We start from the raw sequence: 25,297 nt of genomic DNA on the forward strand, positions 1-25,297 counted from the left end.
AAAGCACAAAATCCAAAAAGTTTCTCTCTACTAACTTCAGTGTTGGGGGCTTTCTTCCCAGAAAACTTTTTAGGGTTTATGGGTTTTCAAAGTCAAATTTTGTACAGAAAAAGAAATAGTTTCCAAACTCTCTTACTGTTAGCTTCCATCACTGTGTTAGACTGGTAATAATAAAATGGGGTTATTCTTTGCTTCTAAATTAACTCTTCCTTTCAATAGCCCCTTTTGGATAATAAAATACGTACCTTTAAACTGATGCAAAACCAGCCTTAAATTTAATATCCGATTATATTTAGGGAAAACACTCATGCGATATTTAGATCACATGGTCTATTTTCTTCATAAGAAACTGTGGGACACTGACACACAATTTCTAGCTAATTCATAATCTGTCAGCCTTCAGAAACACCTCATCACTAGAGATACAGCTGGGCTACCCCTTGCTGCCCTTTTCCCCAGACACATTGCTATTGAAATTAACCATCAAATTCACCAAGCAGCAATACAATTGCTCATTTGTCAGATCTTATTTAAGTGGTGACATGTTGCTGTTGCTGTCACTAGTTCTGGAAACAATAGTGAAGCTATAAAGTGTATTATGATGTTTCCATGTAGAGGCAGTACCAATAATTAAATATTTCGTTCTCAGAAACTGCAGGCCTTTTGGAGATTAGTTAGAAGGATTATTGTAGTGGCTTTTGTTATTCAGTCTGTCCTGTCCCTCACTTTACTTCTCATATATCCTCTAGTTGGCCTTTGATGAAATTTTTTAAACTGTTCAAATACTGATACATGTATTATTGAATGGATTACTACTTATGGATTATGTTACCAATTTAATCATTTTGGAGGTCTCTGCAGCACACTGCATTTGAAAAAGAGCTTGAAGAAATCTGAATTAAACAGGTGCAGGTTTTCTTCTCCCAAATTACTAATTCTGACATTAAGAGGGAATAAAAAAAGAATCCTTTATCTTTATGTGTAATAAAGCATATTAAATATCAAATAATGGACCTTCCCCCTATTAGCAAAGAGGTAAGTCTGTCCCCTCAACCTTTCCTAAATAAAACCTGCAGTGCAGACCAATGTTCAGTACAATACATAATAACAGTAATGATCTTTTAAAAGCGTTCCTATAGTTCTTAGCACTATTGTATTTGAGCACCTAACATGCCTTCATGACTTAACTTCCTCCCCATTAACTGAGGAAGCAAAATATTTCCACCTCCACTTTAATCGAAAGAAACAGAGACACATGAAGAATTTAAGTCACACTTAAATTGTCGAGACTATTGCACCAATTGTCAAGACTTTCACTCTAGATATCTGTGTTCCTATTTGACCCTGACTCTAAATTCTTCTCACTGCTCATGCTGCTCCAAGCCCTCCTCCTTGAGCACCTTGTTATTCATCTTCAGGACTTTTTCTTTTCAGCCTTTTTCCTTGAAACATGCTTTATCTTCCAGTGTCCTGAACAAATGTCTCTTTTGCAGATTTAAAAAATCCTTGGCATCAATACCTTTTAGACTTGCTACATCAAATATAATAGGGTGCATTCAGCTGTTCACCACACCCAATCTACATTCACACAGCTTGAAATCATGTGAAAGTAGACTAGGAGGAACAGATGCAGCCATTCACCATCCCCAGAAGCCACATAGGAAAACTGGTGTAAGTAACTCAGGATGGGAGAGGGGGCAGGTAGGATCAGGGGAGAAGAGTGGAGGGGGCTGGCTGTAATAGAGGGATGGTCCTCAGGGAGTTACCCAGTCAGGGTTGGGTAGGGGGTGGGAATAGCATAGGTTGTACTGTGAACACATACAGATGTTTGCAAGATTGGGTTAGCCCCTCTTTGTAAACCATGTTAACACGATCTTGATCTAAGTTAGTACACCTCACATGAACTAAATTAGATCAGGCATGCCATTTTGGGGCAATTTAAGCACTCTGCATGCCTGTATGATTGGAAATTTAGATTAGCCTAACCCTGGTTAGGTCAATCTAAACGTAATTCCTGTATGTACCTATAGATAAGCTGCAACACTTGTAGCAGGCTTACCTTTCAGAGCTTGGGTTGAACCCCAGGCTTGAGATCCTGCTGTTTTGATTGGTAGAGCCCAGCCACCAATCAGGAGGCAGCAAGAGAAATAACATCATGCCCCTTTCCTGAGGGGAGGGGCAGAAGAGCTCCCCTGGACCTAATTGAAGACTGCAAACTGTCTGGTCTAGAAGACTTCAGGGGCAGAGCCCTGGAGCGTATAAAAGGAGCTACATGCCCAGCACGAGGGGCGGATGCATCGGGGACAGAGAAAGGAGAAGAGCGAGGCTTAGAAGAGCTGCTCAGCAGGGCAAAGCAGTAGCCCAGGAAGAGCCCCTGAAGACTTCTATCAGCAGGGAGCGTGGCATGGCTCCAGCGGTTAGGCTCTCAGTGAGCAGCACAGTGTATGACGTCCAGACCCTGGGAGCTGCATAAGGTGGTTCGGGTCTACAACCTCTGGTGTGCAGGCAGAGACATGGTGCACAGGTCGGTGCATGGAGCAGGATCGTTGGAGCCCCTGGGGTGCCTCAGGTCCTCGACCCCCAGAATGAGGCTGGGAGCTCAGTGCAGGAGGCGCTTCATGGAGGGTGAGAGACCCTGGGAGCCGCTTGAGGTGGCTCAGGGCTACAGCTGCTGACATGCAGCAGCAGCTCAGTGCAGACAACGCTGCCCACAGGGTCCGGGAACAGACCAAGCCCCGGTGCTGCACAAGGCTGTCCAGGCCTCCTTGCCCTAGCACAAGGTGAAGAGCCCACTACACACAGTGGTGCAGGTGGCCGTAAGCCAGGACAGCGGCAGCAGAGTCAGGCGGCAGGAAAACCCGGCAGGGAACAAGCTTGACCTGGAGAACAAGAGGCAACCCTCTGGGACTGTGGAGTGGTAAGTTACCCTGGTGAGAGGGTCCCCACAGGGGAGGGACCTGCAAGGGTTGTGAAGGGGCACCGCGTGGGTCACTCCTGGGTGATAGCAGGGGAGCTTAGGAGTCTTTGGGGTCTTCCTCTCCTTTTTCTTTCCCTCCACCTCCTTTCCTGTAGTGGTACCTTGGGAGTGGGGCCCTTGCCCTGGAGGGCACCCAGGTAGTCTAAGGACTGCTGATTATATTTGTGGACTGTGCCTTACAGTTTAGGTGAATAATTTGAAGTAATAGTTCGTATATGAACAGAGTTATAAAGTTGCCCAATCAATATTCTCTGGTCTGATTTGTTCTATTGTTCATTTGTATTTCAGATGATTACTGGGTGTGTGCATATCTGTGTGTGTGTGTGTGTGTGTATAGGGTTTATTGTTTTGTAAATGTGTACATAGATTTTATATATATATATATATATATATATATATATATATATATATATATATATATATATATATCCTTACCCTTTAATGGTTTTGTTGTAATAATAAATCTGTATATAGTTAAGTAATTGATTGACTGGACCTGACTCTATAGGGGACAGAGGCGGCCACTGGGCCGTTGTCCCTCCACAGCACCCTGCCCTGCCAATAATTCCCTCAATTGGAGAGGGAAGTACAAACCTGTGTATACCCGGGCTACACACCTATGTAAAGGTAGAGATACTGCATCAGTTCAAGTTTAGACTTTTGATAGTGATGCATCACATGCAGTTATCATCTACCTTTGTGTTAACTGTAAGCTTCTCTACATTCAAGCTACTTTCACGTTCTACCACTCCACCATGAGGAGTGACGGTGCTCACTAACTGACTAATGTAAAATGTAACTGTTTCAGTCCAGGACCATCTCTCATTATGTATTTGTACAGTATCTAAAGGACTGAGGGCCCTATCACAGTTGGAATTGCTAGTATCAATATCAATCTTTGTAAGAAAGCCTTAATATTAATTCTGTTATAATAAGTGGCATTGATGGAGCTATATTGGTTTTTCAGAGTCAAGCAAAGATTTATGCCAATATACTACATAGTTTTTCACATATCACCATAACCATTCTTACATATGATAGTCTTTAGAGTGCCACCCAGCCCTGCCTGTCATCTTACACATATAACACCAATGTGATTTTCAAGCAAATTGTGAGAATGGCTTCATTTTCTTTCTGTTTCCTGGAGCCTCTCATAATGCAAACAGAAATTTTTGTTAGGAGCTTCACATTTCTTATCAAAGCTATCCAAAAGTGACTATTTTTTTTTAGAAGAAATGAAGATTTCCCTTCTATCCTGATAAGAAATAAAACTCTCATTTAGAGAAGACCTACACAAACCAGAAGCATTGGTATTAGTGATACGGTATGGTCCAATAGGACACTGAATGGAAACTCAAAAGATCCAATCTGCTATTTGACCTTCAGCAAGTCACTGCATCCCTCTGTGCCATTACATCCCCTTGCGAACTTTGCCCACCTTGACTATAACGCTCTCAGTGGCAGGGAGTGTCTGTTTTCATAGTGCCTAGCACAGTGGGGTGCTGATCTTGGTTGAAGCTGCTGTTCAAATAAATAACTAATACTGCAGTCAAATACTGTTAATTCTTTAAAGGTTTGTTTTCTCCTCTGGGGTCCTGCAATAGTGCTAATAACTAGAATGCCTCTGACAATATTTAACATGTTTCCATGCCCCAGAGTCCATTTCTTATTACAGGCAGTACTACAGCCTGCTTAATGGGAAAACACATTAAAATCTCAAAGGAAGTGTCAAAAAAGGCTGAGTCACAATGCTGAATTTGTTGCTATCATATTTGGAAAGGCTTCTTGTTATGATTGGAATTAAAAAAGAGATGCATAACACTACCAGGCACATCATGCTTCTAGACAGCAAAGGAACATGTGCTGGATTTAATGTGTTCACATCACAATCACAGAATTTGGGGCTGAACTGCTATAGCCACGTTTAAAAAAAAAAAACCAAAAAAAACCCCTGAGGTAAAACTCAGGTTCATCCTTCCATGTATTTCCTTTTCTGGTATTTATCTCTGAATGTTCTTGTTCCTAATGTCTCATTCTTTACCAGTTAGAAGACATTTCCCCCACTCCTGCCCACCTCCCCTTGAAAAAGCCTATACTTTTTTTCTGCTTTTCTTCACCTGGATTGTCTTGACATCTATTTCTTTCACACACTTTCTAATGGTCCTCATCATTTTTCCTCTCTACTAACTTAGTAGTGGCCAGTACAAGTTTTAAATGACAGCTTGTAGTTTGTCTTGCTTCTCTTTCCTTTCCCCCCTCAAATATAGCCTCTTTCTACCTTCTCCTTTGAGCTGTTTTCCATTTTTTTAGTAGGAAAGGTTTAAAATATTTAGCTTCTTAATAACTGTATACTCCCTAGCACACCCAATACTGTCATCAACAGGGGTTAATAGCAACTATTATGAAGTGGTTCAAGATCCTGCCTCAATTACAGTAAACAAGTGTAATTACACAGTAAACACAATTAGTTTAAAACTTATTCTCTTAAATGTGGACAATCTAATCTTGCTCTGCTGCTAATTACAAAGCCTGTGGTTCATTGAGCTAAAAGCTTAGCTCTTTGAAAATATGTACAGCATATTCTTCTTTTACATAATCTCTCCAGTACAATTTTATCTCTAGTTTAACAGAATGCATTTTAAAGGTTATCATAGACCCTGAAACATGAGCTTCTCTGCATTTTCAGTATGATTTGCAAAGGTCTCATTTGTACCCAACTTATAATTTAACCAGTGTATAAATAAATAGCTGAAACCAGATTTTGATTTCTTTGGTGTTAGTCATACTTCAGATAAACTGAGTGGAAAAAGAAAGTTTAAGTAATCACTTTTATTTTTCAGATATATATCATTATTATTTTCACATTCTTTCTGTTTGTCAGTTACATGGGGAATGAGACCGAGGACAGAAAACAAAAGAGTCCTTCCTAAGTTAATGCAAATTTTAGTACTGACAGCGCACTGGCGATTCACACAATTAAATCGAAGGAAATATACTAACTTAAAATTAAATGTCTGTCAAACTGGAAAAGTACAAGAAACCCTCGCTATTCACAGGTTCCATATTCACAGTTTCAAATATTCGAGAATGCCAAACCCACATCTTAAATACACTTACAGGAGCTCCTTGGGAGCTCTGTACTTGCTGCCACTGGACTCCTGCTGCTGCCACCACGCTCCCGCTGCTGCCGCCCTTCCACTGCCACCAGTGCAGCCTTCCCCCCCAATCCGCCGGGGGTACTGCATTCATAAACGCAGATGGCATTCATGAACACAGTGCCTTATTCGTGGATTTCACCATTCGTGGGGATCTCAAGAATGTATCCCCTATGAGTGGCGAGGGTCTCCTGTACAGAGATTCCAAGGTAGGCATAATAATTCATTCTAATTTTACTGCACTACATGGGATGTTGAAGCTCATATTTATTAACAGAATTTGTCTATGACATTGTAGAATAGCATACAGAAAAAATAATGAAAGGAATGACTAGCCATGTAAAAATCAGACGAGACATAAATAAGGCTCAAGACTATACGGAAGAGAACTAGTAGGAGAATGACACAAGGATGTAATAAGTCTCTTCTATGACTAAGTTCTATACTTCTACATAGTATGCAAAACTGACTCTGCATTGTTCTGTACTTCCTGAATAAGGGACAGCTACAGTAGCAATTCCTAACCTCAGAGTGAATAAAGTCAAAATTCAACCTAAATTGGAGTTGGAGAACTTTGGGGGAACTTGAGCCATATCCTTTACATCTGTGTTATTTTCTGTAGGTGTCTGCAGCTGGTAGACAATTGCAGTAGTGATTAGTACCAATCTAGTCACCAATCTATCCAACACTCTAGCACACGAAACATGACCTCAACATGTAGTAAACCCTCAGCCAATATAACTCCTCATCACAAAGATGATACATAATCCCTAGAAAGCTGTGACTTTGCTGCCTGGTTAAAAAGCAAATGGTATATCAATTCCACTGTCTCTGGGAATCTCTGTAGCCATAGGGATGATCTCATAGATTCATCAGATATATGAATATGCTTTCTGGGGGCTTTAAATACTGCTTTACAAACCCTCCATGATGGGCAAGGAAATTCTCTACATGGATTGTAGGCAGAATGAGGCCCCAGAGGTCTTTTTAAGAATATGTATTTGATAAATGATCAGAACAGTTAAAACAAGCTACAGGCCAATCCTCTAGGTGCCACCTTTCAAAAAGATACTCTGTGAAGAGGCAATTACTCCGTGTCAATGAATACTTAACAGAATCCTTGTTACTGCAGCCATTACAACTTCTGCTACAATCCTGTCATTTGTCAAATCTTGTCATCTAATTCCTGTGGCCAAATCCTTAAATCCATTTGAGACTCTTTAAAGTCTATGGCACTTCATAAAGCAGACCAAATTGAAAGGATAACTCAGCTGCTCAATGGAAACACCTAGATTCCCTAAAAAGTGGTGTTTATAAATCAGTGAACATGGCTATCTATTACAATAGCACCGAGTTAATTCCCCTGTGTAGTAGTAGCAGGCAGTGTGGTATAGTATGTCAAAGGAAAAATGAAACCAAGGTCCTGGGTACCTGTAACCAATTAAAGAACCCATGGCACTGTGTCATAGACAGGATGTTAACTAGATTGTCCTGGCTAGATTCCAACCCTAGTAAGTGTATGATGCCAACTGCATCCCTAAGGCCCTTCCCCCCACCCTGCCACCAAGTTATACTGCAATTGATAGAGAAGCCAAAGGAACCAATGGAATATTAATGGACAATAGTTACAGTAATAAGACAGCATACTTTTAAAGATGCTTGGAAGAGTAAAAACCCTAGCTCAAGTAAAGGTCTACTGCAAGATACAGACAGTAGAGTTATAAGTAATGAAATGGAAAAGGCAAAAAAGCTAACAGGTATTTGTGTGTTGTATTTGAGAATTAAACAGGAGGAGTTACATCTCTTCCACAGAATGGTATGGGTGGAATAGAAAGTTTAATATCTGTAGCAAAAGGAGGATGTGAAGCGCATCTGGTAAGATTAAACATTTTCAAATCAACAAATTCAGATAATTTACAAAGAGTCTTAAAGGAACCACCTGAAGAACTCTTTGAGGTTTTTTTAAATCAATCCTTAGAAAATGGGAAACTCCAGTGGGTTGGAAGGCTGCCAACACAGTTTTTCTATTTATAAAATGGATGACCCAAGAAACTGCAGAACATTTAGTCTGATGTCAATCCCAGCTAAAATAATGGAATAGTTAATCCAGAGCTCTATCAACAAAGTAGAACTAAAAATATAAGTAAAGCCAGCATTCTTGGTTTCATGAATGGGTCTTGTCAAACAAACCACTTCTTTTTTTGGACAGAATTACAGGCCTGGTCAATAGAGGAAACTGTGCTTATATAGTGGGCTTGGATTTCTCCAAGGCATTTCAGTTACTACCACATGACATTTTGATTAAAAGCAAGTATTATACGGAACTAAGAGAGCACACATTAGGAGGATTAAAAATCAGTTCACTGACATCTCAACATGTAGTTGTTAATGGGGGAACATCAATGAGCTGGACTGTTTCTAATGGGCTCCCAGAGGACTGGTTTTTGATGCCATTTAATCTTTTTATCAACTTTCCTGACAGTGATAGAAAACTTTTGCTGGTAAAGTTTGCCTGGGACACAAAGATTTGTGTGAGGTAGTAAATAACCAGGGCAGTAGGTTATAGGGTCTTCTCACAATCCAGCCAAATGTGTTTTAATACAGCCAAATGCAAGGAAACATCTCTGGGGATAATGAACATAAGCTATGCCTACATGATGGAATATGCTCTTGCAAAGCAGCAAGTTAGAAAAGCTGCTGAAAGTCATAATAAACCATAATCCCAACATAGGCTCTCCGTTGAAATGCTGTGGCAAAAAAAAACATGTCGTATACTAGAAGGGGAATAACAAGTAGAAGCAGGGAATCCACCTTGCATCTTTACATAAAACTGAGTTTGATCCAGCTTGCCCAACATCTGTATAGACCGGGCACTTCAGTGAGGTTTTTTTTGGTGCTTTAATCTAATAGTTGATTGCATCAGCTTTAGATAATAGTGTCAAAAAGCCCCACTAACATGCATGATCTATGCACATGCTGCAGACCCAGGTCAAACCAATGCACTGCCTCTATTGGTAAAATGCATTTTGTTTTGTTTTTTTTCACGTCTGTCAGCAGATCATTCTTGGAATACTATGTCCAGTTCTGGTATCCGTGCTTCAAGAAACATGGATCCAGTAGTATAACAAGGCCAAGGTGGTGCCCAGGGGAAAACCCTGCAGGAGAGCAGCAGAGAACAGGGAAGTTAAGGAAAGATGGTTCCAAAAGTTGGGGACGCAGGTTCTGAGAACAGCGGGGGAAGATGGTCCACGGGTTCTGGGGGGAAGTTCTGAGCAGGGGGTGCCGGGCAGGGGGTATGGATTCTAAAACTCAGGTGGTCGGGCACGGATCTCCAAGGACAGGGAAAGGCCTTATCCACCACGAAGGTCTAAACAGCAACAGCAGCCAACAACTGTTTCAGAGTTCATGGCACGGATGCTACCAAGGTGGGGACCCCTTGGGGATGGAGGGTGATTCTGGGGCCCCTCCTAACTTGGTGTCTGGAGTGGGTGTGCCTCTCACCCACCCTTGGTTACACTACTGGATGTATAAACGTCAAAAATTTCAAAAAGAGGGCCACAAAATGATCTTAGAGACTGGAAACACACCATATTATTAGAGACATGAGGAGTTTATTCTTCTCAATTTATCAAAAAGCAGGTTGAACAGTAACTTGATTACTGTGTGGGGGTAAATGTGGAGAAAAGGTCATGGGGAACTCTTTAATCTTACTGACAAAACCATATCCAGAAATAAATGCCAAAAGTTGAAGTGAAACAAATCCAGCCATGATGCAAGATATAAGCAGGAAAGGGACATCAGTAGTTATTGAGCATGGGAACGAGGGATACCACCTCCGAATTAGAACTTCCTAGACCACAATGCTGGAGGCTGCAAGTGAGAGGAACAGGGGGGAAAAAAACCCCTGGTCATACCCAGTTCACTCTCCCTTTCAGCATCTACTCTCTGCCACTGTGACACAAGACACTAGACAAGATGGACCTATGGTGTGACCCAGTAAATGGCAATTCTTATGTTCTTAAATATTGGAAACAGCTTATATGGGGAAATAGCAGATTCAACTTTATGGTCTTTTAAGACAAGCTAAGATCCCTATTTAAAATGTATGCTTTAGTTCATTGTCTGGGAGAAGTTCTACAGCCTGTGCCGACAGATTGATGAAGGGTGGCTGGTGGTGAAACGATAGTAGGAATCCACTATGGCATTTGAATTTATGAATATGAGTCCCACATTTATTCCCTTCCTTTGTGGGAGAACAGGATAGCGTACAACACTCAACTCTGAACACCTGTAACTGCATTAAAATACTGACTATAACCTAATTTCAAGTTTCAAGGCTTCAAGGGGTCACCTTCAGGAACCAGAAAGGAACAACTTCCACAGTACATGACTAACAACCCAAGAAAACTTTTTTATACTAACCGTCTGCAAACTTTTAAGTGACAAGCAAACTTCTTTTATTGATATTTGTTTTACATAATGTAAATGTGATTTTTTTGCCAGACCCTGGAGAGCAGCATAACAGGCCCATGCCCCAGGGCCGGTCATGAGGTCCCCAGGTGGCCATACAGTTCTTGCCCCACTTTGGTTCTACGGTACCCTTCTTTTGCTATTTCTCCTGCTATGCCTTGATATTCTTAGTTGATGTAGAAAGAGAAGCTGTCCATAGGTCTTAGAGCGAGTCCTGGTCTGTTTCTGTCAACAGATTCCCTGCTCTTGGACCCTGCTGTTCCCAAACAATCTTTTCCATTGAATAAGCCTCCTGGCCCACACATACCCACAAGCACTTGTTACCTTATGAGCTATTCACGGCCTCCCAACCTCCCCTACAGCTGTACCCAGGTGTTTCCCAATCATCACTTCAGTAGGCACTTTGCCCCAAGCCACCAGGCCTCCATTCCCTTCTTGGGGTCTCAGCCTTCCCAGCCTCTGCCCCTCTGCTCTGGCTGCTCCCTTTGGACTAGACCCACTGCACCAATCCTGGTTTCTTGGGCTCCAGCCCTCATTCACCCTCTTGGGCTCTTATCTCTGCACCTCTCTGGGTTGCAGGCTCTTGAGCCCTGTCTGCCCTCTCTGGGCTTCAGATCCCTGACCCTTGCTTTACCTCCTGGCCCCATGTCTCACCCTCTCAGGCTTCACTGTAGCTTGCACCCTGCTCTTGCAAGCCATAGTGTCACGTGCCTTCCCGATACTCTGGGACCTCCAAACCTCCTCTGCAGCCCCAAACCGAGCCCACCAGTTAAAATTCACACAAAACAGATAATCACTCTGGCTCTAATAAAACTCCAAGCCAACTAGCTGTCTAACAAGCCCTGCTCCCCACCCCCTCTGGGTCCGATCCCCCTTGCAGCAAGTATTTAGTGGCTTACTGATATTGTCAGGACATTCCAAGAGTCAGCAGCACTTCCCCTTACAGCTTTCCAGGGCGGGAGCTTTTCACTCTGTAGCTAACAAGGTCAGACTGCCTGCCTGGCCACAGGCACTAGTTTTAAGTCTCCTAAGCCCGGCCCCATCCATGCATGTGACTCTGTGGGCACTCACAGGGTTTTCCCCTCTGTGCCTTTTGACCTGCTTGTTCCCCCTGCTAGGACTTAGCTCCCCTGTCAGCACATTGTTTCTGGGCTGCCTCACTGACTGCCCTTGGCAGATTTTACTGCTCTGCTTCCATCCACAGGATGAGTTACCTTCCCATAGTTAGCCTTTACCTACATCTTGCAAACTGGTCTGTTTGCTGGCAGCCATTTCATTAACAACTAACTTTTTTCCTAGCTGTGAGTCTTTTCTAAGTAAGCTCAACCCAGTACTCTTTCCTCTTAGAATAACAACAGCCTTCTAGCTCTCTGTTACAGGAAGTAATAAAGGCCAGGTTCAAATTCAGGGGTTTAACACCAATTATGTGTGAATTGAGCCCCTACCCAGAAACCTGGGAAAGTAAATTTTAATCAAGTGTTCTAAAGTGAACACATTTCCCCACATGCAAGCAACATTCAATGTTCAGTTGACCCCCACGTGCCACCTCTCCCCTCCTTCCAGGGCCCACAAATCTGTCCTGACCTCACCATCCCACTCCCTGCCCCACTTTGTGTCTCAGACTGCCTGGAGACACATGGCCTTGCCTACTTTCAAGGCAAACAACTGTTAAAGGCAGGCAACCACAAACAGGATACAGCAGTACCACATGGCTAGAGAGAGAGGCTACAGAGGCTCCCATGGGCCACAGGACCCAAACAAAAAGCTTCCTGCAGGGCACCAAGCTGCATTTTCTCTCCCACATGGTGGTGATGCTATGTTTTGTCAACATTCATCAACATTCACATCCAGCTTCATTTTGATGACAGGTCTTCAATCAAGCTCATGGTTTCTTATTTTTACAGACAGCTCAATTTTGTTTTTCCAGCCAAGCATTTTCAGCCTCTTTTATGGACTGTCTATATAACTGACAATTCTGGCAACTAGGTAGAGTGTTTTGAGGTAATACGGACAGTTCTGTTTCTTCGATGGGAGACTGCCATGTCTTGCTTTTGTGCTCAGGAGCCTACTGATTGCCAGATTTAAAGTTGAAAGAGACCAGGTTGGCAGACAGCTTGGAAGATCTACACCTTCCCTGAGTTTTGGGATATAGTTCCCTCTTTCAGATTATCCGATCGCAAGGACCTTGGGCACTGACAGCACCATAATCTTTTCTGCTCTCTGCCTGTGGCAAAAAGTTTAGTAAAATGGTTTCATCTAACACAAAGCCTTTGGGTTTCATATACAGGTAACTAGGTGAATTTAAATGGCCTATAACAGAGGGGATGCCTGTAATAAAGGGGATGTCAGACCATATGATCTTCAAGTCTTAAACTTAATGAAACTAGGAAGAGGCATCTATATTTTTATATAGATTATAATTTTGTAAAGGAAGTCACAATTTGAAAAAAATGCTATCCAAATGCACACATAAATACAGTCAGGATAGCTCATAAGATCTAGTATATCACAGTGCCTTTAAATTCTCATACAATGATTGCTTGTTGAAAAAAACAGTTCTACCAGTAGTATCTGCTTTGATAAATCAAATAACATTGCTTTTCTCCCTTCATTCTCCAAAATACCACCCCTCCAAGATACAGTATTGGTTTATTATGGACTAGTGTTTTACTATATTTTAATTTATCAAATTAAGCTCTGATGTTGCATAGTTCAGAAAAATAAAATGGCAAAGAAGGTATTTACAGTTAAATAAGTCCTTAAAGAAGGACTACAGTTAATAATAAAACTAAGGGCATGTGTAGACAAAACGGGGGTCCTAAATTGAAGCAGTGGGTTTTTAAAAAACACTGCTTCAATTTAGGGCTGATTAAAACCCTGCGTCATGCACACACCCCACTGACTTACCTGCCTCTCTGGCGGGGAAGGGATGCGAGCAGCTGGCGGGTGGAGCAATCCCTGGGCTGCAGGGGATGCTGATGATTCCCTCCATGGCAGCTGCAGGCCCGCCCCCCTCCAGGTGGCACCCACCCAGGGGGCACTGCAGCTGCGGAGGGAAGCACCAGGGCCCTGCACAGCTCAGGGAGGCAGGGAGGCTCCAGGGGGGAGAAGATCAGGCTCACTGCTTTTCTTGGGTGGAGCCTGCTTTTCCAGGCTGCTGCCAGCTGCCTGCAAGGCTTCCTGCAGAGCCGTGGAGCTGCACAGAGCCCAGTGCTTAGCTCCGTGGCTGTAGGGGCAGTAAACTAAAACTCTTCAAAGGTGCGCCCCAAGTTTAAGGTGCATTATGCCGCTGAATTTCCTACAGCAGCTGGAATTAATACGCAGTACGCTGCCAAGGCATGCAAACACCAACACCATTAAAGCGGTGCAAAAGCATTTAGCCCGCTTTAAAGTGTCGTGCGCACACGCCTCTCGTTTCGTCTACATATGGCCTATAATGTTAGATGGCATCCCAGTCATACGGAAATAATGGAAGTTTTGCCATTCCCTTCAATAAAGAGGTGGTTTCATTCACTTTGTGCAAGACTCACTCCTAGGAAGTCAGTCCTGAAAACCCCCCCACTCCTATTCTATAAAGAATTGCAACACTCATGGCCAAAGATCATTCTGTCTTCTTTCTTCTCGTGAGTTAAACCCTAAGTTCTTCATGCTAAGGACTTTGTTTGTGGCAGTTATTCTATACTCTATCATTTACATTCAAAGTGGTCTATAAAACAGTAACAGAAGTACTTTGAATCCTGGATTTCCACCAAAAGCAACTTTTAATCAAAGCTAATATCTAACTCCTGAAAATACAGGCTCTGGATCCTAACATGTGCTGCTAACATGAACGAGTTTAATGCTTAATTCTATTCCCACAAAAGCAATGTGAGTTTTGCCATCTACATTCATAAAAACTTGATTAGGATTTTACTACTCCTTATAACAATAACAGTACTAATGAATTCACTTGCTTTTCCAAATCGTGTGTTTTTTCCATAACAGTTTTCCATATATATGTAGTAGTTAATGAACACTGAATGTTATTGTTCTGACTCTTGAGCAGCATACAAATCACTCTATAAAACTGCTCAGTTTCATTTGTAGTTCATTCAAAGTTCATGTGAACTTTTAATTCTCAAACCCCTAGGTACATCCCCTTTGGTGCACCGTTTCACAACTATAATCAAGCCATGAAATGAGGGGACATATTGAGTATTAGTGATAAAGCAGGAAATGGGTGTTGTGGCAATTGCCAAAAAGAATAAGAAATATTCATCACCAACATTGGTCATATTGATGCAGGCATATAACTCATCAGATGAGTGCAAGTGTAAGTTATTAAAATTAACTCCAAAGACTGGTAATTACATAACATGTTACAACTGCCTTGAGTTGATAACATTCCCATTTTGGAGACAAAGAGACTGAGGAACAGTGCTCACATGACTTGCCTCATTTCTCCTCAGCATTACTGCCAAAACAAGAACAAAGCTATTTTTCTACATCTAAAAATAAAGCCTGACCTCTCCCTTTCAATTAGTACTGCTTTCTTTGGACATCAGACCAATAAACCTTGGCAAGAAACTTCCTTTTTGTATTTTTCATGAACTAGCCACAATATTTTCCAAAGAGTGGAGGATTACTATGATTTCATACATTATAGCCCTTAAATGGTATTGAAAATTCAAATCCATTTCTAGCAGAGCTTTATACATAAAAATATTGCCCTAACTTTGCACTTTCACCAGATTTTGATCTAAAATCTTCTTTCCAAATTAGGAATCAAAACATCATAAAACTGATATAGTTCATATAGCCATTTTGAAAAAGTAGCCCATTTTAGACTGCACCAGTGAGTTTTAGTTAAAATGCCCAGATAATAGAACAAATAACCTTCATTAGTTAGAGCAACAGTGTATTCACAACTTCAGCTTTCTGGAAGAAAAAAAAGAGTACTGCTTTCTGATGAATTTCTATTTTTGGTGAGTTTCCTTGCTAAGGGCTCTGTTGCACACTAAACTTAGTGCGAGTTAATCAGGTACTTATTTGGGCCTGAGGGCCACATAGGCTGTTTGGTGAGCACTGTGGGCTGGGTTAGCATCCCCCCACACACCAAAACTCCCTATGGGGGTTGGGGCCCCAAGAAGCAGTGTTTAGGAGCAGGAGGGGCAAGCAAAGCTGGGATCACAGGGCAAGGTCACAGGGTGGTCACAATGTGGGGCTGGGGCCAGGTCAGAGCCATGATCCACTGCCAGCATGTCCCGGGAACGGGCGTGGGTTCTGCAGGCAGGGTCGTGCAGGGAGCGGGTTGCAGCTCTGACCTGCCCCAGCCCCACAGTGTTACTGGCCCAAGATCTTGGTCCCGGGCCCAAACACAGTTCCCTGCCCACCTGTGCACCGTGCCCTAGCAGCTCCCTGGAGCAACGTCCAGGGCCAGAGCTGGAATCTTGGGATGGAGACGGTGCGGGGATGGGACAGAGCTGGAAGCTGCCACTGGGCCTTGCTGGGGGCTGCAGCACCCATGAGAGGGAGAGGAGGGCTGTGAGCCCTGTGGAAGAGGCTTGGGAGGACCATAGCCTCCCTCACCTGCCCCTCACCCATCCCCTCCTTGGCCTGGGGTGTGAAGCCTGTAGGCAGGGGAAGGAAGGGGTGGACCCAGTGTTGAATCCACACCCCACCACTTGAAGCAGCCAGGACCGGGCTGTGGCCAGGACGGGTAGGAGGCACTGGGGCACCCTGTCCCATGCCAGCCTACAGCTCACCCCAGGATGCCCACATGGCAGCAGCAGCCCTCATCCCTAATGGCTCAGTGGGGGGCAGAGTGGCACGGGAGCAGCAGCAGTGGCAGGAGCCCCAGTGAGGGTGCTACATCCAGGGCTGGGGCCAGAACCAGAGCTGAGGCCCAAGCTGGGGCCAGAGGCCAGTTGCCAGTCTCCATGGAGACCCAACCTCAAATCCAGCTCTCCACAGTCTCTATGGAGATCAGTCCTGGCCCTGGACCCAGTCCCAGCCCTGGATGCACTGCCCTCACCGGGGATCCTGCCACTGCCACTGCCCCCATGCTACTCTGCTCCAGTACAGACAGCCTGCAGGGCTGAGGGCTGCCACCAACATGCAGACATCCCATGGTAAACTGCAGGCTGGCATGGAATAGGGTGCTCCAGCACCACCTGGGCTGGGCAAAATCACTCCACAGGCCAGATTTTGCCCACCCTGTGCATTCAAGCAGTAAAATATAAGTGCACTCATATTGTAGCAAAGTTATAACTTTTCATGTGAGGATCATCTCCAGGCTGTATTAAAATGAACATATGTTCAGCTATCATTGGACCGCTCCGTGGAGATAACGAGAGCACTATGCGGTCCTCACCCAGCCATGACATCAGCCAGAGACCCTTCTGCTGTACCGAGCCTCCAGGTGGAGTAAGGAAAGGCACATTTGTCAGAAGATGATCCTGAATCTTTCACTTGGCAGATTCCTCCAGGATCAAGCTGAAAGCCATGTGCCAACAGACCACCAGAGTCTTGTCACAGGGACTGGCAATCAGCTGATCATCGGTCTGGCTCCGAGCACCATATTGGACCTGGGTCAAGACTTCTATGCGGTGCCGAGACTGGGACGAACAATGAGTGAGCTGTATATGTTGGAGATCATAGTAAATATTACCATGCAACTGCTCAGAACATGTTCTAACTTTAATAATGCAGATTTAACATGTACTGTGCAACAAAGCCCCAGGTTTCATTTTGGCCTCACTGATGATTCAGCTCTTTCCTTTTCTGAAAGAGAAATTCAAGGCCTTGTCACACTGGGGAGACTTTGTCAGCAGACAGCAGCTGCCACAGGGAAGCTGCCAAAACATGTACAGACCTGCATGACTCCTGTTCATAAACTGTGCCAGCAGGCATGAAATACACCCTGGAAAGGCACAGCTGCTGAAGGGACCACAGCAGCCAGAAGGTGTGGCTGAGTATACATGCAGCTCCTGACAGCTGCCAGGCATTACCAGAAGACATTTTTAGTAACACAGTTACTCGACTGATAGAAATGTAGCAGGCTTACCTTTTTGGGGCTTGGGTTGAGTCCCAGGCTTGAGGGTCTGCTGTTTTGATTGGTGGAGCCCATGCACCAATCCGGAGGCAGCACAAGGGAAGCAATGCCCTGCCCTTTTTCAAAAGGAGGGGGCAAGGAGCAGCTGGACCTGAATCGGAACTGCGCCAGCCAGGTCCAGAGAACTCTGGGGGTGGAGCCACTGAAGAGTATAAAAGGGGAGCATGCTCATCACACTGGGGGAGATGATGAGGGACAGCAAGAAGAGAGGAGCTCCAGAGACAGCCATCCTCAGGATCCCGCTTCAGCTTCAGCGGTGCACGAATCAGTGCATGGGGATCAGACTCTAGGAGCCGCTTGAGGTGGCTTAAGGCTCTGATCCCAGCAAGCGGCTGGGCAGTCAGTGTGCAGATCGGCACATGGAGAGCTGGCCCTGGGAGCAGCTCAAAGTTGCTCGGGCCCTACACGGTGTGCAGATCGATGCATGAAGGACCCACTTGGGAGCAGCTTGCGGCTGCTTGGGCCTCACCCAGTGCACGGGTCAGTGCACAGAGGACCCACCTGGGAGAAGCTCGTGGCTGCTTAAGTTAGCCCCAGCCCTAGACCGAGCAACCAGAGCCCTGCAGTGTGACTCTGACTTTAACTAAAAGAGCCCCAGTGCCCAGAGCAGGGCCCAGGAAAGGGAGGACCCCCACTGTGAGACCGGGGAACCAGAGCCTGTAAGGGTTCAGCTCCCACGAGAGAGAGAGAGCACTGGGCTGCCCAGTGTGGGGTGCCAGGCCATCAAGGAGAGCCAAAGGCACTGCTGGAGAGAGGCTCTCATGGGATCAGCCTCCAGGAGATGAATCTTGGCTGCTTCAGAGAGAAAACATGAGTTGCTGGGAAAGTGAGCCCTGCAGGGGAGGCGGGCATGGGACAGGAAGGTCTGCCGCCTCTACCCTTCATTGTGGGAGGGGTGTGTCCATGCCCCAGGACCCTAAAGGGGAGGGGCTCCAAGGAAACCCCTCAGGGAGGTACTGAGTGCACTCCCTATTCTGAGTAACTGTTGTTGTGTCGAGGTCTATATAGCTATGGATATTCTTTAAGGAAGTTTATATGGTTTATATGTTCTTGATGCGTTAATATGTATATTTGTATTGTTACTTGGTAGGTCTAGGAAATATTATTAACTTATTTGGGTTATATAAGTTGATTCCCCATATGTGCTTATTGTGTTGTAACCTTAGCTATCTTGTTCAATGTATTAATTATTATATATGTTGTAAGTTATATGGTTTATATGAATTGTGGTATATTACATGTAGTGTCATATGCTAAGCTTTACTGTACATATTTTATGTTTTATCTTAAGTGTTTATTATAGTAATAAATTGTATATAGTTAAGCACTCGATCTCAGCCTGGCTTTGTAGAGAGAAGGAACTGCTCTAGTAGCCAGCCCCTCCATCAGCACCCTGCCTGACCCGAACCTCTATCATTGGAGGACAGGGCACACCCCCCTGGGTGTACCCGAGCTACAGAAAGAAAGATTCCTGCCATGGCAGAGCACCTTCAAATGCAGAGGCTCTCAGCTTTGGCAGCAGAACTTGAGTTGTGTTGAGTTGTCTTGAGTTGAGTAAGCCAGGTTCAAGTCAGCTGTGAAACAACTTTCATCAGGTATAGCAGTGATTATCAACCAGGGCACTGTGGTAGCCTAGGGTGAATTGAGATCCTTTCAAGGGTGTTGTGGGGTGCCATGTAGTGTTAACACTGTTAGGCATGCAAATATGAAAGATAAATTCAGAAATTTCAAATAGGAATCCACAGCGTTAAAAACATTCTGACCTGCTGTGATCTTTCTGAGTTCTTAGCAACAAGAAAATTGCTCTCATATTTTTCCATAGTCAAAAAACAAATGAAAACTAAGAGGCATCATTTTCCAAGACAGGCCTTGAATCTAAAAAGGTTGAAAACCACTGATCTATAGAGAATGCTGATCGAGTCACAGTTCTTTCAAGCCTTATTGTACTGGTAACAAGGGACAATGCAAGAGAACTGACATTTTTTAGCTGGATCAGTGCTCTGAGTATTTTACAAAAGAGTTATATGAGTATAGAGCTTGGACGACAGAATAGCCTGGATGCCTGTCTGCACGATGAAAGTGGATTATGTTTATTGCACAAAACCACCTTTAACAATCAGCATCTTATCAATTTTCCATAACATGTTCACAGTTAATATTTCCATTATATACCTCATTGTAGTATAATCTCTTGGAAACTGAAATCTTAATTTGAGGAAATAAAAATACGCACTTTACAGACTGAATCAAATGATAAGCTTATATAGAGCAAAGGCCAACATGTCCTAAAGTACTACCTTTGACTGATAAGAGACCAAAGCTCAGTAAAACTACTACTAAGTAAAACTCTTTTACTACTACTAAGTAAAACTCAAGTAGAGGCTGAAGTGCCCCAGGTACATCTTTTCATGTCTGACAAGAACACCTAGTTTATTTTGGTTCTGTATGAAGGCAACAATCTTTCATGACAAATTGAATGAAAACACCTCGGCATCCAATCACTGCTTCCTGTACCTCTCCCTCTCAGCAGCAGTCCCATTTTTAGATATATTTTAATCAATGCATGACTTGATCCAAGGAGGTCAACACAACATTACAACGTTCTGAAAAGTGATCGTATCAGCATTACGCCATTTAGGACTTAACAGCAATGAACAAACAGCAGATATTAACTAAATGCATTTTGAACAAGCAGCTTAGGCTTAGGGTACCACACAACAAAAATGAGAGAGAAATTCATCCTTGTTATAACTCCTACCTCACCAGAATCAGTTTTTTGTTCTGATTTCAGATTACATGCAGGATACTTAAGCTACAAAAGAGTGAATTTATTAATAGGAAATGTGAAACTGATTCAATTCAAACTTCAGGACTGAACTGAAGACAACACTACACACTATGAAAGAGAAATTATAGATAAAACACACAAATCAAAGAGAGAACTCAGTGATACCTCAAGACTCCATAATCCGTGGACCTGAACTGTGACCCTTATTGCTATTCAGCCTGAATAACTGTAGTTTTCACCTTCTGAGCGTAGTCTTAAAGTGAGATTCTTAACACCGCGTGCTGGTATGTGCCCTAAGGCAGGCATAAAATCACCATTTTTAAATGCTTTTGTACTCAGATTCTGGTACTTTCAGTTGGTTTTACTGATGGCTAACACATACCTCTTACCTGCAGGACTATTTTATTCAGATATATTCATGGGGGCATGCCATGTTCTCACCATAAATATTCCTTTATATGAGAATAGAGAGGCCTGTGTGCCAGACACTCTTTAAAAAACATTTATGCATTTTACCCAGTGGCCTTTTAATATAAAACAGCAAATCATCCCTTGAAGCGGGGATTGGAGCCCAGGGCTCATACCTCCTGGTGAAGGTTGTAATCATTAGGCTAGACAATCAAGCTCTCTGTATCTGGCCTAATCAGACTTGAAATCTTCTCTGGCTTGTGGCACAGCGTACATGGCGGGAGCTGGAAGTGCTTCTCCTGAATAGTCTATGTTCTAGTGAATAGAGAACTCTCTTGGGAAGTGGAGGAATAGATTTGAATCTGAACAGGCTTTGGAAAAGAAAGGCAGGGAAACTGGTTCCATAACAGTTTCCTAAGATGACCGAAATGGAAGGACTTTGAAAAAATGATTTTTCATTGAACCACTTATGCTATTCATTGCTTTGCATTTCACTCTACTGGACAATAATATGGTTGGCTGGATTCACTTTGTGCCTCTCAGATCTTGTCTACTCAAAAATATTTATCCAATTCACATGGTTTGTTTGTTTTTAATAAGATTTTTATTAAACTCTATCATGGGCACACTTACATTGCTTAACAGCTTGTCTGTTTCACTTCATAGTTTCATAGTAGGTAGGGTCGGAAGGGACTTGAGCAGATCATCAAGTCCGACCCCCTGCCGTGGCAGGAAAGAATGCTGGGGTCAAACAACCCCGGCAAGGTGTTCATCCAGCCTCCTCTTAAAGACCCCCAGGGTAGGTGTGAGCACCACTTCCCTTGGAAGTTGGTTCCAGATCCTAGCTGCCCTGACTGTGAAGTAGTGCCTCCTGATACCAAGCCTGAATCTACTCTCAGTCAATTTATAGCCGTTATTGCTTGTTACTCCCAGTAGTGCTCAGGGGAACAGGGACGCTCCCATTGCCTGCTGGTCTCCCTTGGCCAGTTTATAGACAGCCACCAGATCCCCTCTCAGCCTTCTTTTGTGGAGTCTGAACAGGTTCAGGTCCCATAGCGTCTCCTCATAGGGCCTGCCCTGCTGCCCCCTGATCATGTGACTGGCCCTCCTGGACCCTCTCAATGCTGTCCACATCCCTCCTGAAGTGCCACACCCAAAACTGGACACAGTACTCCAACTGCGGCCTGACCAATGTCATATAGAGGGGGTGGATCACCTCCTTGGACCTGCTCATGATGCATCTGTGGATGCATGACAAGGTGCGGTTAGCCTTCCTGAGTTCATCCCCACATTGGTGGCCCATGTTCATCTTGGAGTCAATAATGACTCCAAGATCCTTTTCTGTCTCTGCTGATGAGAAGGAAATTCCCCAGTGTGTAGGTATGCTGCTGGTTCTTTCTCCCTAGGTGCAGTACCTTGCACTTGGCAGTATTGAATCTTATCTTATTCCCATTGAACCACCCTTGTAACCCATTGAACCACCCCTGTAACCCATCCAGATCCAATTGCAGCCTGTCCCTCCCTTCTAGCATGCCCACTTCTCCCCACATCTTAGTGTTATCTGTAAATTTGAACAAAGTGCTTTTTACCCCCTTGTCCAAATCACTGATGAAGATGTTGAACAGTGTGGGCCCAAGGACTGAGCCCTGGGGGACCCCACTGCCCACATTCCTCCAGGTCGAAGAAATTGCAACAAATTGGAAAATTTCTGAACATAAGCTAAACCAGGGGTGGGCAAAATATGGCCTGCAGGCCGGATCCAGTCCATGATGAGTCTTGGTCCAGCCTGCAGCAGGTCCCTCAGTCCCAACTGGCCAAGGCACAGTCCAGCCATGACATGTCCTGCCACTCCCTGAGCATGCAGTGGGGCTGGAGCGGTTCCGCAGCTGAACTGCCTTTCTAGGAATCCCAGGTGACAGTGGCTCCTTCCAGGTGCCACTGGCCCCAGCCCCACAGTACTGGTGGGGTCCCGCACTTCACAGCCCTGACCCGGTGCACCCCATGTCTGCTCCAGGCTCACCCGCCCAGGCTCAGCAGCAGCAGCAGCAGTGCGGGACAGAAGCTGTTGCTCAGCACAGGGGGAAAATAGGCCCCTCCCTCTTACCACCACCAAGCCATTCCTGCTGCAGGTGCCTGGAACCCGCGCCACACCGGGCTGCTCTGTGCTGCCATGCTGCCCCACTGGGCAGTCCAGAGGCAACGGTGATGGTGGCATAGACATAGGGCAGCCTGGTGTGGACTCCAGGCAGCTGCAGCAGAAATGGCCCAGCCATGGTGAGGAAGAGGGGTCACTTTTCCCCCCACACTGAGCAACAGCTTCTGTTCAGTGCTGCTGCTGCTGAGCCTGGGCAGGCTATGCAACATGGGTCTCCACCAGTACCACAGGAATGGGGCCAATGGCAGTGACAGCCAGAAGGAGCTGCCACCACCTGGGCTGCCTAGAAAAACAGTCCAGATGTGGGAGTGGCAGGACGTGCCACGGGTGGACAATGTAGAGTAGGTGCGGGGCGGGCTGGGACAGGGCTGTTCCTGGGTTCCCACTGATTCACTCTGGCGGAGGTGAATCCGGAGCAGGCACGTGGCAGGGCTGGGGCTGCGCACTGTTGGCAGTGGCGGAGAGGCGCCATAGAGCATGCAGGCTCCAGGTTGTTGCAGGGCAGGCTCTGGGCTGTCACAGGGGCGGGTGCACAGGGGGTTCCCATGCACACCCTACCATACCCACAAACCCTCCCCCACAAACCCCACAACCACACTCTCCCCCACACACAATCACACACCCCACAAGCACCACTCCGACACACACCCTTTCTCCCACAAACCCCACAAAACCCCCCATACACACACCCATGTGCCTCTGTGGGGAGTCCCACTCACTGCTATGAACACACACCCCACCACACATATGCACCCACACACCCCCCCATGCACACCCACCCCCCACACACACATCCAGCAACCCTCCCCTCCACACACCCCACAACCCCCCACAAACCCCATACCATGCACCCCCACACTCTCCCAGTGCTCCATGTAGCCCCACAGTGCTCCCAGTGGCTCCATGCAGCCCCATGTGGCTCAGCCTGGCAGGGAGTGTTGCCCTGGCTCTCCCCGCCTCCCACCACTGAGCTGTGCTTCCTGGGGCTGACAGAGCTGATAGGAGTGCAGTGCTGGCTCTGCCTGCCTCCCAGTGCATCTTCCTGGCTGTTTTCCAATTGGCTCCACCAGCCCCATGGAGCTCAGCCTGGTTGCGGGAGGCAGGCAGAGCCAGGGCTGCACTCTGCCTCCTGCCACCAGGCTGAGTCCCACGGGGCTGCAAGTTCCCAGCCACTTGAAGCCTGGTGGAGATGGGCAGGGCACAGCCTGTGGGCTGCGCCACACCCGCCTGCACCAGGCTGGCTTCCCAGCCAGTTGAAGCCCAATCACAGCGCTGGAGAGGGAAACTCAGCCGGGCTGAGTTCCCTTCCCCAGCCTGATCAAAACGTCGAAACAGCATCAAAGCAGTGAAATGGTTTTGACTAAATGGAATGGAACATTGTTTTCAAAACAAAACAAAAGTCAAAACTGTTCCATTGAAATGGGTGTTGAAGTGGAATGCTGCTGTTTCACACAGCCCTAACGTCTATATATACCATACAAACACAGAAATCAGGACAAAAAATATATTTTTAAATAAATTTAAAATATGTTATTGTAAATGTTTGATTTTTAGTCTACAATTTGTTTCTTTTTCTGGTTCCAAGATGGCAAACGCCCTTCCCAAAAGGAATGCTTCTGGGGGCCAAGGGAGGGACTTCCAGCAGCAAAAGTCAGGGGTAGAGGACAGGACTTCTGGTCCCAAGATGGCAACCAGGGGATAGAACTCCTGTCAAGGGGCACGGCTCCAGATGTGGCCCTCAACAGCTTACCAAAACTCAGTAAGCTGCCCTCTGCCCAAAATAATTGCCTGCCCCTGAGCTAAACTGATAGTAATATAGCCACACTAATTTACCTAAATAAGTTTTAAACACATTTCTTCCATCCTTGAGCAACCTGCAAACAAAAGAGAATTATACAGCATCACCTTCACTCCTGTCCCGGGTCTGTTATTCCATTAAGTCTGGCTTGGTCACATCCCTGTGACCACTGTCTAGCCATTTTGCTAGTGGACAGCCTTTTACCTCAGTTGCATTCCCATGATCTTATTTTATCATTTGTCCAGCTTCTATATTATCCCTACCACATCTTTTTCAATTATAGTCAATCCCTACATGGATTTCCTCTTTTAACTTTTTGTCCAAAATCACTGCTCTCCAGACCTGCCATCTTTTGCAGAACTTCCATCTCTCCTGCTTCAAGCTTCAAGTCTGCCTGTGGGTGTGTCTACACGAGACACTTTACTGTACAATAGACTAATCTACTGCACAGTA

General features: G+C 45.0%; 1 protein-coding gene across 8 annotated transcripts in view; it reads right to left on the reverse strand.

The window, feature by feature from the left end:
- Window positions 1-25,297, reverse strand: part of LYPD6 (LY6/PLAUR domain containing 6) — a 134,498-nt gene that overhangs the window by 43,301 nt on the left and 65,900 nt on the right. The window contains exon 1 of one of the 8 annotated variants that reach the window (XM_019480367.2): window positions 11,502-11,603. The exons of the other annotated variants lie outside the window; for them this stretch is intronic. The gene's annotated coding sequence lies outside the window, so the exon portion shown is untranslated. Of the gene's footprint in view, window positions 1-11,501; window positions 11,604-25,297 lie in introns of those variants that run through there. 8 annotated transcript variants of the gene reach the window in all.

This window comes from Alligator mississippiensis, chromosome 4 (genome assembly GCF_030867095.1).
Source record: "Alligator mississippiensis isolate rAllMis1 chromosome 4, rAllMis1, whole genome shotgun sequence".
Lineage (NCBI taxonomy): Eukaryota > Metazoa > Chordata > Crocodylia > Alligatoridae > Alligator > Alligator mississippiensis.